Genomic DNA, 16,836 nt, shown 5'->3' with positions numbered 1-16,836 from the left:
TGGGTGGTTGCAATAGTACAAGCAGAGTATGGTAGCATCAGCAGAGCAGCATCCTTACAATTTCAAAAACAGACTGATGGGAAAGTCCATCACCCATTTGTCTATCTCCATGATGTCCAGTGTCTTTACCCAGTCACCTAGGTTTTATTATTCCAGTGCAACAGAAATGGTAGAAGGACCAATCTTTTGCTGTCTCTTACACTAAGTGTTGAATTTCAAAATAGGTGGCCTTGGGAAATGATTTTCTACACTTTAAATTTTGCTACATCCTAAGGCCAAACTCTCACGAAAGTCAGGTTCACCAGCATCAGTCAATAGCTGTTCATCATTCTTCTCTCCAAAATAATGGAGATCCTGATTCAGGATATATATGGTAAAGTTCTGCATAGGCACAACTATGATACATCTCCTTCTCAGCCCTAACCCACATTTTTAGCAAACGAATTCCCTTTTACTGGCTGATGGAAATTGCAAAGAGCAGTGAATTAGCCATGCTCGTGTAGCCATGCACAATAATAGGCATTAGCCATCCTTGGGGCCACCTGGGGAGTCTTTGGAGGTCCAGATGATGTCATGGCTGTGCACCCAACTATAAGGATATAACTGGACACTGTTGTGTAATGTTTCCCCAGCTCTCTATCAACCAGAAAATGGCCATGTTGAGGGAGCTGCAGCAGCTTTGATGGTGGGTTTTGTGGTGGTATTTGTTCTAAATGTAGTAGAAAATTTCAATGTATAAAGTGACTTAAACAGTACTTATATGGACATAATTTACGTAACTTGCAGTACACCAGATATTACCTTTTGAACTGAGAGTGATTAGGGGTAGTAAAGGCTAACTTGCAGCTTTAAGGCCTGGATATTTCTTCTTCTTCAATCACACAGTCATTTTCGACTCTTCATGACCTCATAGACCAGTCTGCGCCAGAGCTCCCTGTCGCCTGTCGCCGCCCCCTGTTCCTTCAAAGTCAAGCCAGTCACTTCAAGGATACCATCCATCTTGCCCTTGGTCAGCCTTTCTTCCTTTTTCCTTCCATTTTCCCCAGCATCATCATCTTTTCCAAGCTTTCCTGTCTTCTCATGACGTGGCCAAAATACTTCATCTTTGCCTCTAATATCCTTGTCTCCAGTGAGCAGCTGAGCATTATTTCCTGGAGGATGGACTGGTTGGATCTTCTTGCGGTCCAAGGCACTCTCGGGATGTTCCTCCAGCACCAAAGTTCAAAAGCATCTATCTTCCTTCACTCAGCTTTCCTTATGGTCCAGCTCTCGCAACCATAGGTTACTATGGGGAATATATTTCTAAACATTCTCAAATGCATCATCAAGTTTTCAAATGTTCAGTGAATTAGGCCATGGCACAGTGGCCCATAAATTTGTATCCCAGTGGAAACAGGATATTTCCAAGCACATTCCAGAATGTCCAGATCTAAAGATGAAGCCTCCAAGCTTTCTCCATCAAATTTTATTGGCATAAAAGGTAAAGGTTTCCCCTGACGTTAAGTCCAGTCATGTCTGACTCTGGGGGTTGGTGCTCATCTCCATTTCTAAGCTGAAGAGCTGGCGTTGTTCGTAGACACCTCCAAGGTCATGTGGCCGGCATGACTGCATGGAGCGCCGTTACCTTCCCGCCGGAGCGGTATCTATTAATCTACTCACATTGGCATGTTTTCGAACTGCTAGGTTGGCAGGATTTATTGGCATACCTTTTTCTATAAAACTAGCAAGAGAGCTAGAAATGCAAGAGTGACAAGATATCATGGAGAATTCTTCAGTCAACTTCACAACTTTGTGTGACAGTTTAACACACAGTATCTGTTGCACCCCAAGGCAGCGTGAACACTGGAAACTAGACAGAGACCAATAATCATATAATATCTTTATTAAAGCAAATATAAATTCAGGAATGCATAAGCAGAAGGGATGAGTGGGAAATGTCCAATATTATTGTCCAAAGTCCAAAACCGAAACACGCTCAAACTGTTGGGAAGTTTGAGTGGGGAACAACAAGGGAGCATATTTGGAAGGCTATCCTTTTCTTATCAGTTAACTGTTGGATCTCATTATCATTTTCACCAAACCAGTCTTGATGTTTCTTAGTTGGTATCTAATGGTTTCTTCACAGGCTGTGATGATGGAGATCTATTTATTCCAATGCTCCTCAACATCTTCAGGGTGTTCTATGGGTTTGAAGAAGGGCTCGTTTGGAGGGCTCTTGAAGGGCTTGGGTGTTCATTTTATGCCTTATCCTTCTTCCTTGGAGTCTACCTTTTGGGGCGATCTTGATGGTTATCATGGATCAAATTAGCCTATGGTCTATCCAGCAGTCATTAGCACCTGTCATGGCTATTGTGAGGAGCACATTGCAGTGGTCTGGCATGTATAATTACATAGTCTAAGAGGTGTCAATGGTTTGACCAGGAGTGCTTCCATGATGTCTTAAGCTTGTTTTTCTGATGGAAGAGTATGTTTGTGATGACAAGGTTGTGTTCTGCACATTTGGTGACCTCAGTATATATGACAGGATGGTGCCCAGCTGACTGTAAAACATTTCCTTGGTGTTTTCATAAGCATCTAGTGTTGGTGCATAGGCACTTCTGATGGTTGCCTGTTGGTTTTTAGCAAGGATAATTTGGAGGGTTGAGAGTCATTATTTGATGCCAAAGGGTGCTTCGGACAAGTGCTTCACCAGGTCTTTATAAGTCATATAGATTAATAGAGCTGTATCTATTAATTAACCATGAATTAGTTGTCCATATCCATAGATTCAACCATCCACAACTTGAAAAAAAATAGAAATAGAAAACTTGACTTTGCCATGGCATTTAAGGGAAACCATTTGTTGTTGTACATAAGGGCAACCATGTTGTAAGTAATGGCATGTCAGTATCCATGGATTTTGGGGAGTCTTGGAAACAAACCTAAGCAGATATCAAGCCCCCCCCCCTGTATTCTTTTCTTATGCATCCATAGGTAATAATGATAATGAGCAAACAAACACCACTGATACTGACTCCATTTTATTTTAAATAAGGCCTCATGTTGATATCTACATCTAACATTCATTTCCTAACCAATGCATGTGTGTGTTTTGTTTGAAACTGTTTCTACACAAAGCTAGGGGAAACAAAAGAAACATGCAGCTCTCCTGTAACCTCAGACACAGAGGAATTTGAAAGCTCTTTTCCTGCACTCTCCTGAAAGAAAGTTTTCTTTGTCTTCCAAGCCTGCCATCTTTCTTTTTCTTAATCTTTGAAGTTTCAATCTGAAGGAAAGTCACAGTAATCCAATTATAGATCAAAATAACCTGTATTGTAAATGCTTGCATTATGATGGCGGGGAGGTTTAGCATATTGTTCTTTTTTTTTCTGGCAGAATGAAAACATCACTGACAAAAGAAGTCATCAAATTGCTTGTTGAACACAGACAGTTAAAAAACAATGTGGATGCCATTATTTTTCTCACAAACCCAGATTGCAAATGCATCTGTCACTCATCAGAACTGATGGTCATTGTGCAAACTCCTTAAAATAGGGTTGTGATATTCCAGTTTCCTTTCTCTAGATAGTCTTTTATATATTAATCAAATTACTATAATATGTAAAGAAAGCAGATTTTGCGAATTTTCATATTAATGAAAAATAAACATTTTGATTGCTGCATTATTTTTCTACCACTATATTTGATGCCATTTGCAAAGGAAATAGTAATAGCAGAGAAGGCCTGAAATGCAATTAGAATACAAACTCGGAACACTGAGAAAGCGAAGTGTGCTACCTTGACCAGATTATTATTGCTGAGCTACAAGTTTTGTGGGGACAATGGAAAGAGAGAAACAAAATCAAAGAGATGTATATGTTGCTGATAAAACCCCAATCAATAAAGTTAATAATCAGCACTAGTAACATTGTGGATTTTGTCTGCATTTTGTCATGCAGAAGGGTTTCCTATGGCATCCTGTTAGCTTTTTGCCATCAGGAATTTTGGCATAGATATGACAAATAAATAAATACTTCTATAAAATATTTTGTCAGTATACTATGTGTGGCACTCTTTCAGCTGATTTGCAGGAAGAAAATCAGAATAAAGTTCAACATAAAGGAAAGCCAGAAGAATAGAAAGGACAAAATTAGGGAGGAGGAAAAAGTTGTTGGCATGCATTAACCAAGGGATGAGAACAGCAGGAGCTTACATTTCTTGTGCATGTGAGCCCTTCCCAGGTCTTGACTCAGTCTCAGGGCTTTATGTATGATTGGATGCATGTTCAATTCATGTCTGCCTTTGCTGTTTTCATCCCTTGGTTAGTGTAGATGTGCCAACAACTTTTCAACCTCCCTAATTTTGTCCTTGGCAATGACGTGATTCCAGGATTCGCAGTATCTGAGGCTACACAGTCATAGAGGATTCAAGGGTTTTGTAGTGTCTCAGAGACCCCCGAGTCATGACCCCATCACTATTACGGAGCAGACCGAAGAAGAGATGGGGTTTCCGCCATTTCCGCTTGATTCTGTCCCTTTCCAGGTGCCCACTGTTGACAATTCTAGCTCACGGTTCACAAGAAAGGGCCTTGGCTCTCAGCCCGGTTCTCCAGAGAATGTTAGTTTTGACCACCGATTATCTTGGGAGGCTTCGCGCGCGGAAAAACAAATTTTGAGAAGGAGCGCTCGTTTAGCAGAAAAAGCCAGCGTTAATTAGGCTGGTTCCCTTAAGAGTTTTCAGGGAGGACTGCATCTGGCAAAGTTGTTGTCTTGGGTCATTTTCCCTTGGGAAAGAGCTCGGACACCTGGCTGAGGAGGAGAGCAAAGTCCCATAAAAGTTCTGGGCACCAAATAGATCTTGCGGTGTTCAACGTGTCAGTTGAGGGATCACATCGACTCTAGTTCTGCAGCGCGCTACTCTTGAGTAGACCGGCTGCCTCTCGCCCTCCTGTCAAGCCTGGACAGTGATTCAGCTTTACCACGACTAACTTTGCCTTGCTTTGCATCCTAGCCTCAGATTGAGCCCTGGAACTCTGGACAGCTCTTGCCTTAATTCTCCACTCAAACAGCCTACAGGTTTGAGTGTGTTTTGGTTAATGGATTTAAAACTTTGAACTCTAATACTGGATATCTGCTTACATATTACTGGACAATATTTGACCTTTCCTGAAAGGTCTACTGCTGGACTATATACTCTGCTTATTTTTTATTGCCTCCTTTATTTCCTTAATAAAGATATTAGATTGTTTATTGGCCTTTGTGTCTGATTCCCAGTGCTCACACTGCCTGAGGTGTCACAGGTTTTTTCCAAGTCCCTCCATCATTCTGTGCATGTGTAGTTCACTGGAACACCAATCCCTAAATAAATTTGGCCATGTGATGTGGTTTACACTAGATGCATTAATTACAGGCCCTATTTCTGAGTATCCCCTGATTTTGCATATCCCTGTTTAGGTCCTCTAATTTGCATTCCTATCTGTGTTCACACCATGCATCATTTAAGCACCATGTCTTCGAAATGCATTCAGTTAACATCATTGGTCAATGGAGATGTGCCCTGGGTTGGGAGAAGAAGGATGCTGTCTCTAAACACTTTCTTCTTCCAAAGTATAGGTTCCAGGGCAAGGGGTTCTCACGGGTAAAATGCCCTTGGAGAGGTAGCTTAGGAAATCTCCTATCTCCTGCTTCACGATTTTTTTCAAAATAACCCTTCCTCAATTACCTTTCCTTTTAGGAGAGTCTCCACTCCATCCCCTTTTGTAGCATGCTTTAGAAGAATAGGCAGCTCAGCGCTGACAGCCTGTTCCTCCTATCTCAGCCAACATAGACAATTTCCTTCAAATCCAGAGGGGAAAAACAACCAAATACACAGTAATGCATGATCCCATCTGCATTACGCAAGTTATTGTGGTTTTGGGAAATGTGTTCAAAGCTGATATCAAATATGTTTTGCAGATTTCATGTTACGTTTATAGCAAGATGCAAGCAGTTTTCCTCCACAAAGAAGATTACCAGTACTACCATGTGTAACTCTCCACCATGCCCCCAGCTCAGTCCATAACAATTGCTCCTTGTTGTTTCTCATCACTTTCCTACTTCTGCCTGATCCATCTCTTAAATAAAATATTTCGAAACTCCAATATTGAAGAGTGTCTAAATTGAGTTTCTCTTCTAAACTGCCTCGTAAGACTATATGTTGCTCATGATGTGGGAGCCCAGGCACCAGAAGATAATGAGATACAAGATGTCTGACAAACAACAAATACCCTGCAGACTAAAGAAATAGGATGGGGAACCCAAGCAGAACTAAGTAGCTGAAATAATTTTCAGCAGGATCAGCACTTAAAAGCTACTTGAAGTAGATGGTGCTTCTGTGAAGGGGACAACTTGCTGGTTAGTAATTACAACAACGGTGAAGAACCGCAGCAACTAGCAAAGTTGGAAGGCAATCCAGTAAAACTTCACAAGTGTCTCTCCACTGACACTGAATTGGGTTTAGGCCATATTTTCATAATGTGTTCTTATGTTTTTAAATGATGAAGTCACAACATATTGTTTTTCCTTTATATTAATGGGGGACAAGGGCTATGTTTCAATCCCTCCTTCCTTCTAGGAGTGATGTCCCGTAGCTTTTAATTTCATTTTTTTGGTTTATTTTTGGCCAGTTTGGTGTGTGGGGTACTTTGTGAGCAGAACTCCTGAAAATGTGTCAGTATGGAGCTGATGTTTTAGGAGTTGTGGGGGGTGGCTTTTGGGATCTTCAGGGGCTATCTACCTAGACCCTAAGGATTGCACAGGGCCAATGATATGCTCTTTGCTCCTAATCTGCTGTACAATATGGGATATTGATAAATAAACAGAATGAAAATTTAGTAAAGTAGGAAGAGAAGGAAATTAAAATTCTGTCCTCTTGTGATTCAACTTCATGGCACAGACATCAGGGATCTGAGTTTAAATATTAAATTATTTCTTCTATAAACTTAAGATCTCATTTTGTAGCATCTAGGTGTCAAAACAGAAGATTAAACTTTAAAAAAATAACCTGTGGCATCCTTTTAGTTTTTTGCCAGCAAGATGGTTTTGCTTACCCTGACCTCCCATTCTACAACACACAAAAATATTGTCTCAAAATTGACTGTACATGAAATCACTGTAGAAGTTCAATGTGGTCCAGTGGTTTGAGTGCCAGATTATGTCTCTGGAGACCAGGGATTGAATCTCCATTCAACCATAGAAACGGACTCCATGACCCCTTTTCTGCTTCAGAGAATGACAAAGGCAAACCATGTCTGAATAAATCTTGCAAATAACAGCAACACCCTATGATAGGTTCACCTTAGGAGCACCATAACACAGAAATAACTTGAAGGCACATTGTCATGACCAGCAGCTGCCAGCAGTCTGCTTGGCCTACCTCAGGCAAGCCTTCAGCAGAAGCAGACACTTGCCAGCATTTCAAGCAAATTAATGTAAAGTTGAGGAGCCCCGGTGGCAAAGTGTGTTAAAGCACTGAGCTGCTGAACTTGCAGACCGAAAGGTCCCAGGTTCAAAACCCCAGGAGCGGCACGAGCGGCCGCTGTTAGCTCCAGCTTCTGCCAACCTAGCAGTTCAAAAACATGCCAATGTGAGTAGATCAATAGGTACCGCTCCAGTGGGAAGGGAATGGCGCTTCATGCAGTCATGCCGGCCACATGACCTTGGAGGTGTCTACAGACAACGCCGGCTCTTTGGCTTAGAAATGGAGATGAGCACCAACCCCCAGAGTCAGACATGACTGGATTTAACATCAGGGGAAATCTTTACCTTTAATGTAAAGTTAGGATGGATCTACACTGCCCTATATCCCAGGATCTGATCCCAGATTATCTGGCAGTGTGGACTCATTTAATCCAGTGCAAAGCAGATAATCTGGGATCAGATTCTGGGACATAAGGCAGTATAGATCTTAGGGCAAAATCTTTTCTTATACGTATTCCACACTTGAAATAGTCATCTCCTTATGTAGTGGTTATTAAAATTTGAGTCTATCTTTATTTTATCATACCATAGATAGGTATGAATCCCAAATTTCAGACCATCACCTTCTAGTTGTAATAAATTTCTCAGAAACAACCAGTTATTCAATCAGGTCAAATAGCATGCATGGTAGTAGGTTTTGAAACTAGGAAGCCCTAGTTCTCCTCTTTTCTTATTGTCTTTCGGTACTTTAAATCAGACCTTTGGTCTTTTTCCTTGCCAAGTAAATGTTGATAGGTCTTTTTGCCATTGTTTAAATGGAGTATCATTCAGTATAATTTGCAAGGCTTGGAACAAAAACGGCAACTTTGGTAGTACATTCATCTTTATTGCTAAGATTATAACAATGAGAGATAGATGAAGACCTTTCCACCTATGTAAATCTTTTTTTAAACTTCTTTCTATATTGAATTGTAATTGTAATTGTCCTTAAATAAGTTTGAGAAGAAATGTTAATACCCAGATATTTAACTTTTTGTACATCTTGAACATCAGATAAAGTTTTCTGTTGAATTTTTGACATGTTCTTGATCAACATTGTTGTTTTCTCCTTGTTAATTTTAAATCCTGATACACTTCCATATTCTTTCAGGATAGGGTTCAGACCTCTACCTGTGTTCAAAGTGTCCCCTAAAAATCACTAAACCAACTGTAAAATTTTCAACTTATAGCTTTGTCCTTTTATCTTTACTCCTTTTATGTCTTCAGCTTTTCTTATGGTATTATTCAAAACCTATGTAATCAACAAAAACAATAATGGAGAACGAGGCCATCCTTGTCTAGCCCCTTTCTGTATTTTGCAAGATTAAGCCAGTTCCCATTGGCCAAAATTTGAGCATTTTGACCATAAATTTGTTTAACTAGTCTCTTAAAATTTGATTCAAAGTTCATCTTTTCCATGATCTCCCATAAAAATGACCAGGGTACATTATCAAAAGCCTTTTCAGCACCCAAGAATATCACGGGTACCTGCTTTTGATTATGGGCCTTATAATATTCAATAATGTCTAGAACACATCTAACATTATTACTTAAGTTTCTCTTTGGTAGAAATCCTGCTTGATTTTCATGTATCAAGGCCTGTAAGTCCCGTGTTTGAACTTCAGCATTCCTGTGTAACCTTGTCTTCCTCATCTACTACTGTTTCTTAATTTTTAAATGTTTATTTCAATGCTTTTGCACAATTTTAAACAAGAAAACAGCAAAGTACATGTAAAATAAAAAGAAAACAATCAGCTTGAGAAGTGTGAAGAGGAAGGAGAGGAGAAGAATCCACTTCTTGATGTCATTTATTGCTGGCATGCCAGCACACAATTGTAAGGGATCCATCACACCAAGATAAGGGACAGGAACATTGCAGGAACATTGCTATTGGTGTGTTTTACCTGTCAATAGATGGGGATGGGAGAAGCTGGACCAACAGCAGCATTAACATGGTGTCATGTGATAAAGGTCATAATCAAAGATGAATAGTCTTGCCCCATGAGAAAATTTATATAGTCAGGACTCCTTTGCTTTTTTTGTTTATTTCTTAGCATATGTTTTGGCTACTCATATTACTATGATGTTGGTGACTTCAGTTCCACTTAAAATATGGCACCAATAAAAAGCATAGTCAGAAAGAAAGCAGATACAACCATCGTTTGTCCAAAAGGTATCAATATATACAGTAGAGTCTCACTTATCCAAGCTAAACGGGCCGGCAGAAGCTTGGATAAGCGAATATCTTGGATAATAAGGAAGGATTAAAGAAAAGCCAATTAAACATCAAATTAGGTTATGATTTTACAAATTAAGCACCAAAACATCATGTTTTACAACAAATTTGACAGAAAAAGCAGTTCAATACACAATAATGTTATGCTATAATTACTGTATTTACGAATTTGGCACCAAAATATCATGATATATTGAAAACATTGACTACAAAAATGGCTTGGATAATCCAGAAAATTGGATAAGCGAGGCTTGGATAAGTGAGACTCTACTGTATTTTGATGGGAATGACTTTCACCTTGACATTGCACCCTTATAACTGTTCACTTGGGGCAAAACCCACTGCTTCAAGGACACTTACTTCCAAGTACAAAATTCAGTTCTGTTTTTGATGCACATCTATGTTTAAATTGCCGTCTAGTGAAAATAATACTTTTGTTTTCTGACATACAGCAGCTCACCATCTTCTTTGATCACCATCACTTAAAAATTTATTCCAGCCTTACAATAAATTGGCACTAGTCTATTCTACTTCTTCATTTTCCAAAAATAGTTTCATACAATATAATTTCATTGACTGCTCAAACTTTACAATTTTGGTTCAGTCTATTTGACAGCCCTTAAGATTAGGAAGGCTATAAAACTGCCTCTTTGGGGGTCTAATCCAAAATGCATTGAAGCCAATAAAATTATTCCAATAACTGAAAAATGCTTCAAGTTGAACTGTCAAATGGGGGGTACTGCTCCTTCTGCTGCTCTGTTTTATTATGTCAATTGAATGTCTGAATTGTTCACATTTTCCATTCTTACTTGTACCCATGGGGCCAAATAGAAAATTAATAAGATGATATGACATCTCCTTTAAGAACTCTTAGTACTGCACTGCTTGTGTATGTTTGTGCTCCCTTCTAGATCTTTCTACTGTTGTTTCCTTTTGGAAAGTCTTTTGCTTGGAGGAAAGCTGCAGAAGTCTTGCTATAAATTTTGTATCTCTCTGAAGCCCAATTTGGATGGAAATCCCTACCAAGAGCTATGTCCTAACAGAAAACATGTTTTGATTGACCAACCTACTGAGTGGAATGTTATCTCTTAATGGCAGAACCACTAACAAGAATGATGTAAAGGGATACTGTAGTACCTTTGAGAATGAGAGAAATAAGTTTGCAGCATAGGCTTTAGACTTAGTCTATGAAATTTTATTGCTACAATATCCCACTGCATACTGAGCCAGTCTTTGAATTCTAACAAGCAATGAGTTAGAGCACTAAGAATGGTTGTACTTTCCCTTTGGAGTTGCTCAATGTGTTTGTAACAAACTCTTAGTAGAGGTATCTAAAAAGTATTCCTAAAGCACAGATATTATTGAAATGCTTGACAATTACACATGCTGGGAAAACTCAAAAGGACAGATCACATTGCTTTCAGGGCTTTAAAAACATGACCTAAAAGACTGCAAGTTAAAGTCAGTCTAGAATTATATGTACAGTGGGACTTTTCCTGCCTACCACCTGCCATGATGTTAGTAAACTGAGGGCTATTGTATATATTTATTTTGGCTTTTATGTTTGCCTAGATTTTTCAAGCAATTATGTATGTTTTTTTCTGTATCTATAATGTTATTGTGTACCTTCAATTTGTTTTCACATTATGACGACCCTATCACAGGGTTTTCTTGGCAAGATTTGTTCAGAGGGGGGTTTGACGTGACCTTCCTTTGAGACTAAGGCCCCATCTACACTGCCATTATAATGCAGATTGAATTGAAATACATGGCAGTGTAGACTCATATATTGCAGTCCAATTTTGCATTATATGAGACAACACTGAATATATAATGCAGTTAACTAGATTATATGGCAGTGTAGATGGAGCCTTCTAGAATGTGACTTGCCAAGAATACTCAGCATGCTTCCATAATTAAGTGGGGTGTAAAATTTGATCTTTAGCATCCTAGTCCAACACCCAAACCACTACTCCATTTTTATTATTTGTGTGCATATTTCCTCCTAATATTTATTTATTTATATTTATTTATTTTATTTATACACTGCCCTTTTCCCTGTGGAGATTCTAGGTGGCTAATAGTCACACAATTTGGTCATAGTTTAAAACAATGTGTATACAAAATTAAAAAACAAAACAATTAAATAGTACTGTGTGGATTTTAGTTAAAATAGGTTTTAAAATATAATAAATACAATCAAAAGTACATCTGAAATTCACAATTCCCCAGAATACCATCCACAGCCTCCCCAGCAGCAAGCCCCTCATTCTCCATCAAATGCCTGCTGGCATGAGGAGAAAATTCAAGGCATCTTAAGCATGCATTTGGAAAGGCCAGTGTGGATGGGACCATCCTGGTCTCTCTTGGGAAAGAGTTCCAAAGTCTGGGAGCAGCCACCAAAAAGGTCCTCTTTCCTTGTTTTCAGCAAGCATGCTTGAGCTGGTGGTGGGGCAGAGAGAATGTTGTGGCTCAGTCTGATGATGAAGGAGGATTTGGTGTTTCACAGTCTGAAAATGTAGTCTGAGCCTCAGGAGTCTCAGGCAGGGAGCCAAGATGAGCTAGCAGGCCAAGATGAGATAGCAGAGACTTCAGATCAGCGTGACCCTTCACAACTTTCAGAACGGGAGGAGGGAGAGTCAACAACTGCCAGGTGTTTCACTTTCAGATACTGATAATGAGGGAGTGCAATTAGACAGAAATGTGAGGTTACTTCTGAGAACCAGACTCCCCAGGCATTCTCCAAGGATTGCAGGCAAAAGGCTGGGAACCCAAGGCCAAAGAAATGTGTTCATGTCTTGCAAAAATGGGTAAATAGAAGAGACAGCATTTCAGATCAAGCAACTTTGCTTTTAGAGCAAGATCTCCTGCTTTGTACCTGTTTCAAGCCTCAAGTCCTAGTTCAGGTTTTGTCTAAGTATTTTGGAAAAGTATTCTTGCCTTCATGTTCCTGTTTGTATCATGTACTTTGGATTCTGCTTTGAAGATCATGTTCCTGTTTTAAGCCTTGCCATCTAGGGATGTACTTACTGTTTCCTGGGACATTGGATCTTATTTTGATTATTGCGTTTTCTTATTGCATTTTTGCCTACGTTTTGCTACCTTTTTACCAATAAACTGTTTATACCAAGTCTGTCTCAGTGGTGTGTGATGAGAGCAAGGTGGACCTTCACTGGGGTGCAACAAAGAAGGCCTTCTCCAGTTGATCGTAGATGTCTGTCAGGTTCATAGAAAGAGACACGGTCATCCAGATATGGCCATTTATGTATGCATTTTAACTGGAGAAGTGGACTACAAAATTAAAAGAAATGTGAACTTTTACATCTATGAATTTTGGTCTGTGTATTCTTTGAAAACTGTGAAATTAACTAAGTTCAAATTAAATAAAAAATAAAGTGTTTTTTCTTTATACTTAATATTATAGTTTACGCTCAGTTTTCAATGAATTGTTTTAAATTGCTCTTTCTGTTGTTTTATCATTTTACTTTATTTTTGTTTTATATGTTTGTATGGTAAATTGTTCTGAAAATTTTAAAAATGAGTATCAGTGTCAAAAAGTTTTAAAATAAAAACAAAGCAAGCATAAACCTGATCCAAAATATAAACTCATTTCTACCTAAGGCTCGCTCTACCTTTAGCAAAAATGAGGCATCTTCTCTGAGTGAGTTCTCATGAAAAGATATGAAGTTCTCATGATTAAATATTCAGTTTGGGATTCTGCTGGCAGGATTAGGAAAAATATATGTGAGATTTTTTTTTATTCATATTTCAAAATAAATTCAAGTTTACACTCCAGAAACAAAACAAAAACCACAAAATCCATGAGATGCAAAATTGAAATAGACTTCCAGTCACTTCTGATCACAGATTTGGCTGATTTGGGGACAAAATTTATTTATTTATTTAGGAAATGGAAACAAATTGATTTCACTACAACAGCAGCAGGAGAAGAAAGTTCAAGGCATCTTAAGCATGCATTTGGTTTCCTGGCATTTAAAACATTTTACGTTCATTTCATTTGTATTGGTTGTATTGCCTTTGTTTTAATCATTGCAAGATACCAGGAGCAATTTGTATACTAGGTTATGGATTGTAAGTATATGTGTGCATAGGTGTGTGTATGTGCATGTGTATGTGGAATTATATAAGTAAAATGAACTCATAGATTTTGGTTTTGTTTGTGTGTGCTTTTTGCATAATGATTTTAAAAAGCAATGCAGTAATCAAAGCCCAAGCTATTCTTATCGCTTGGGAAATCAGAAACAAGTTCAATAAGTGAGCATTATGAAAAATGTATAGATTGCAAGCTATTTAGCATTTTTTGTAAAAGTCACAAGGAATATTTATGAATGCCATAGCTCTGCTTCTATATAACTGCACATATTTAGCAGCCACACATACATATTTAACTGCAAAATGTTCAGGCAGCCCTAGCCCTGTGTAAACAATTAGATTTTTCTGCAGGGCATTTGGGTAGCTGGAAATATGAGTGAATGCTGAATGTAGATATCACAGCTTGCTCATGCAGTTTTCTTACAGACATGAGAAAAACTACCCATGAACTGCATTTATGAAGCTGCCTGGAGCAAGTGGCCCTGTTAGGACACAAGTTCAATTTTGTTTAGAAGATAATTGCCACCATAGTTGTGAATTAGGCTTGTGCATGGATTCTGTTTGGTCGGTTCCTTTTGGCCAATCCGACTTGTTTGGCTGGTTGGCTCCAGAGAGTTGGCTTGGTCTCTCTCTAGCATTTAATCTTTTTGATCTTGCTTTATTTTCCTTTAATTTCTTCATTATTTTTATTTAGTGGGACTGAGAGTTGGGAAAGTGTGGGACGGGTGGGGTGTGCACATGCATTAGGGGACTTGGGAGAAAGAAAGAGTATCTCTTTGCTCTTGGTGTGCTTTTCTTTAAAACTATTTGGGTGGCTCTGAGAGCCTTGAGTCACCTTTTAGCTTCTTTTTTTCCTCCTCTCCATCAGAAAATACTTTCAAAAGATAATAATAATAATTATTATCAGCAATAATCCCAGAAAACAAGCAGAAAAGCCTCATTCTCAGAAAACTACTACCTAGTTACCTACCTACCTATATAATTTCATACTTTTGCAAACAAATGCTCTGTTTATATTTCTCTCTGTGCTTTAAAAAGAAAAGAAATTCCTAAAAATCAGAGGATGGCCCAAATGTTATGAAACTTGGTGGACTAACAGTGATCAATGTGTCCTCCAAGTGTGGTCATTTGGGGAAGGGGAGACCAGGAAGCCCCCCTCCCATTGCTGCCAATGGCCTGGATCTAGCCACATTTTTTCGGTTGTAGACCAGCTACTTATCCATTTTTGGGAGGCGTGTGGAAACAGATCCAGGGATCTCCCGAAATTTGACCAGCAGAAAAGGATCGAAGTTCAGCTGAAAATGCACAAGCCTATTGTGAATGATAGGCAAGAGAATCTCCAAATATTACAAACAACTAAGAGAAGATGCAGTTCCTCATTCATTCAGATACAGTTGTTTCTTTGTCAGGTCCAAAAGGAACAATAGAATAAAGGTGTTATGGTTGAGCCTTATGGCTCCAATACTGGGAGACGTGGTCGTAAGACTCCTCGAGAGTCAGACTCTCTTGAGGAGCGAGAGAGGAAACGGCTGCGGGACATCTTTGCAGAACCATCTGACGAAGACTCCTTTGAGGGTTTTACCGAGAGAATGGAGGAAGAGGTGGTTAGCTCAGAGGAGGATGACATGGAATGGACTCGTGTGAGGGAGGATTTGGTGTTCCTGGTAATGATAGCATGGGAAGCGACTGGCAGGTTGCAGGATCGGACCCGTGGACAAGCTGGAGGGATGGAACGGGATCCACAGCTGGGGATGCTGTGGGGCGTAGTCAAAGATGTTTTAGCTCTGATGAGGATGATGATGATGAGGCACCTGGAATTAGGGTAACACCTGATAGCGATGAGGAGTTGTAACTGGCATAAAATGGGGTCTTGAATCCAGGGCTAATTGCGTTGGGCAAGGTAATCTGGACGAACGCTTGGGCTCTTGTTGGGAATTTCCTGAAGACGGGTGTGTTTCGTTTGCTGAATACGTAAGTTACCAAGGACACTGGGCAAAGACGGCGGGAGGAACTGTGTGGGCGTTTCTTGTGCAACCTGTGTTTAATCTTATTAGCTTGGACCCTCCGTCGTCTTCTTGACGGACATTATTTACCTACTCGGAATTGACGCTGGACTGGCTGACTGACTGATTGACTGACTGACTGACTGACTGACTGACTACGATCTTGGACGACCCTTTCTTTGGCTATCGGAGGATTTCGTGGAACCTAAGACGCCTGCACCTGGCTATCGACCTCGGACCGGATTGGGACCCCGCTGACCGCTGCAACCCTGATTGATGTGTTTGGACCCGGAGTTCGCCCGCTGCACGGAGGAGTAACAACTTAGTTGCTCAACCACAGCTGTTGAGTAGCAGAGAGGAATCTGCTGCCAGTATTTATGTTCTATTGAATCTTTGTTTACCAGCTTTTGTTTGTTTAAAGTCCCAGGCTGAAGTAAGCATTTTTGGTTTAACCCGGATTAAACTCCTGTTTAATCCGGTTTATCTTTTGAACCGTTTTTGAGTGACTTTTCATATTGAAGGCGAGTGTTTGCCTAGCTCTTTGTTTTTTACGAGCATTTTTGGTTCTGTATCTTTAATAAACTGTGTTGAATCTTATCTAGTGGCGTTCTGTCCTTGACAAAAGGTGATGGGCCTGTTTACCCACCTTCTAAACTAGTCCTCCCTATATACAGAACTAAACAGCCAAATGAAAAATAGTGTCTCCTCCCATTCCATGTAGATGTGGAATACAGGTGGTAGATAATTTTCTCTTCTAAAAGAATTGAATAGTGTAAGGGAGAACCACTGGTATAGGGTAAACATCAACATTATTGCCCTCACCATTGCCTTTTGATTGCATTTTTCAAATGTTTTGAAGACTTAATATATGTCACTTTCTTGTTAATCTACCATCATGTAAAGTGGACCAGACTTCTCCACTCCATGCCTAAAATTTTATTTTTATGTTGGCTGTTTTACATGCAAATGTCAAAGTTTATTGCTCAAGGCAGAACACTATTCTTTGTAT

At 39.4% G+C, this 16,836-nt stretch overlaps 1 long non-coding RNA gene across 1 annotated transcript; it reads left to right on the top strand.

Moving 5' to 3' along the window:
- The first annotated feature begins 14,766 nt into the window (after positions 1-14,766).
- LOC134299496 (uncharacterized) lies at positions 14,767-16,424 on the top strand. The gene is made up of 2 exons (XR_010006708.1): positions 14,767-15,795; positions 15,879-16,424. It is a non-coding gene; the product is annotated as an uncharacterized LOC134299496 (long non-coding RNA).
- Positions 16,425-16,836: the final 412 nt, after the last annotated feature.

This window comes from Anolis carolinensis, chromosome 5 (assembly GCF_035594765.1).
Source record: "Anolis carolinensis isolate JA03-04 chromosome 5, rAnoCar3.1.pri, whole genome shotgun sequence".
NCBI classification, from domain to species: Eukaryota; Metazoa; Chordata; class Lepidosauria; order Squamata; family Dactyloidae; genus Anolis; species Anolis carolinensis.
Note: the sequence above shows the minus strand (reverse complement) of the source record. Positions and strands in the feature narration are given on the sequence as shown.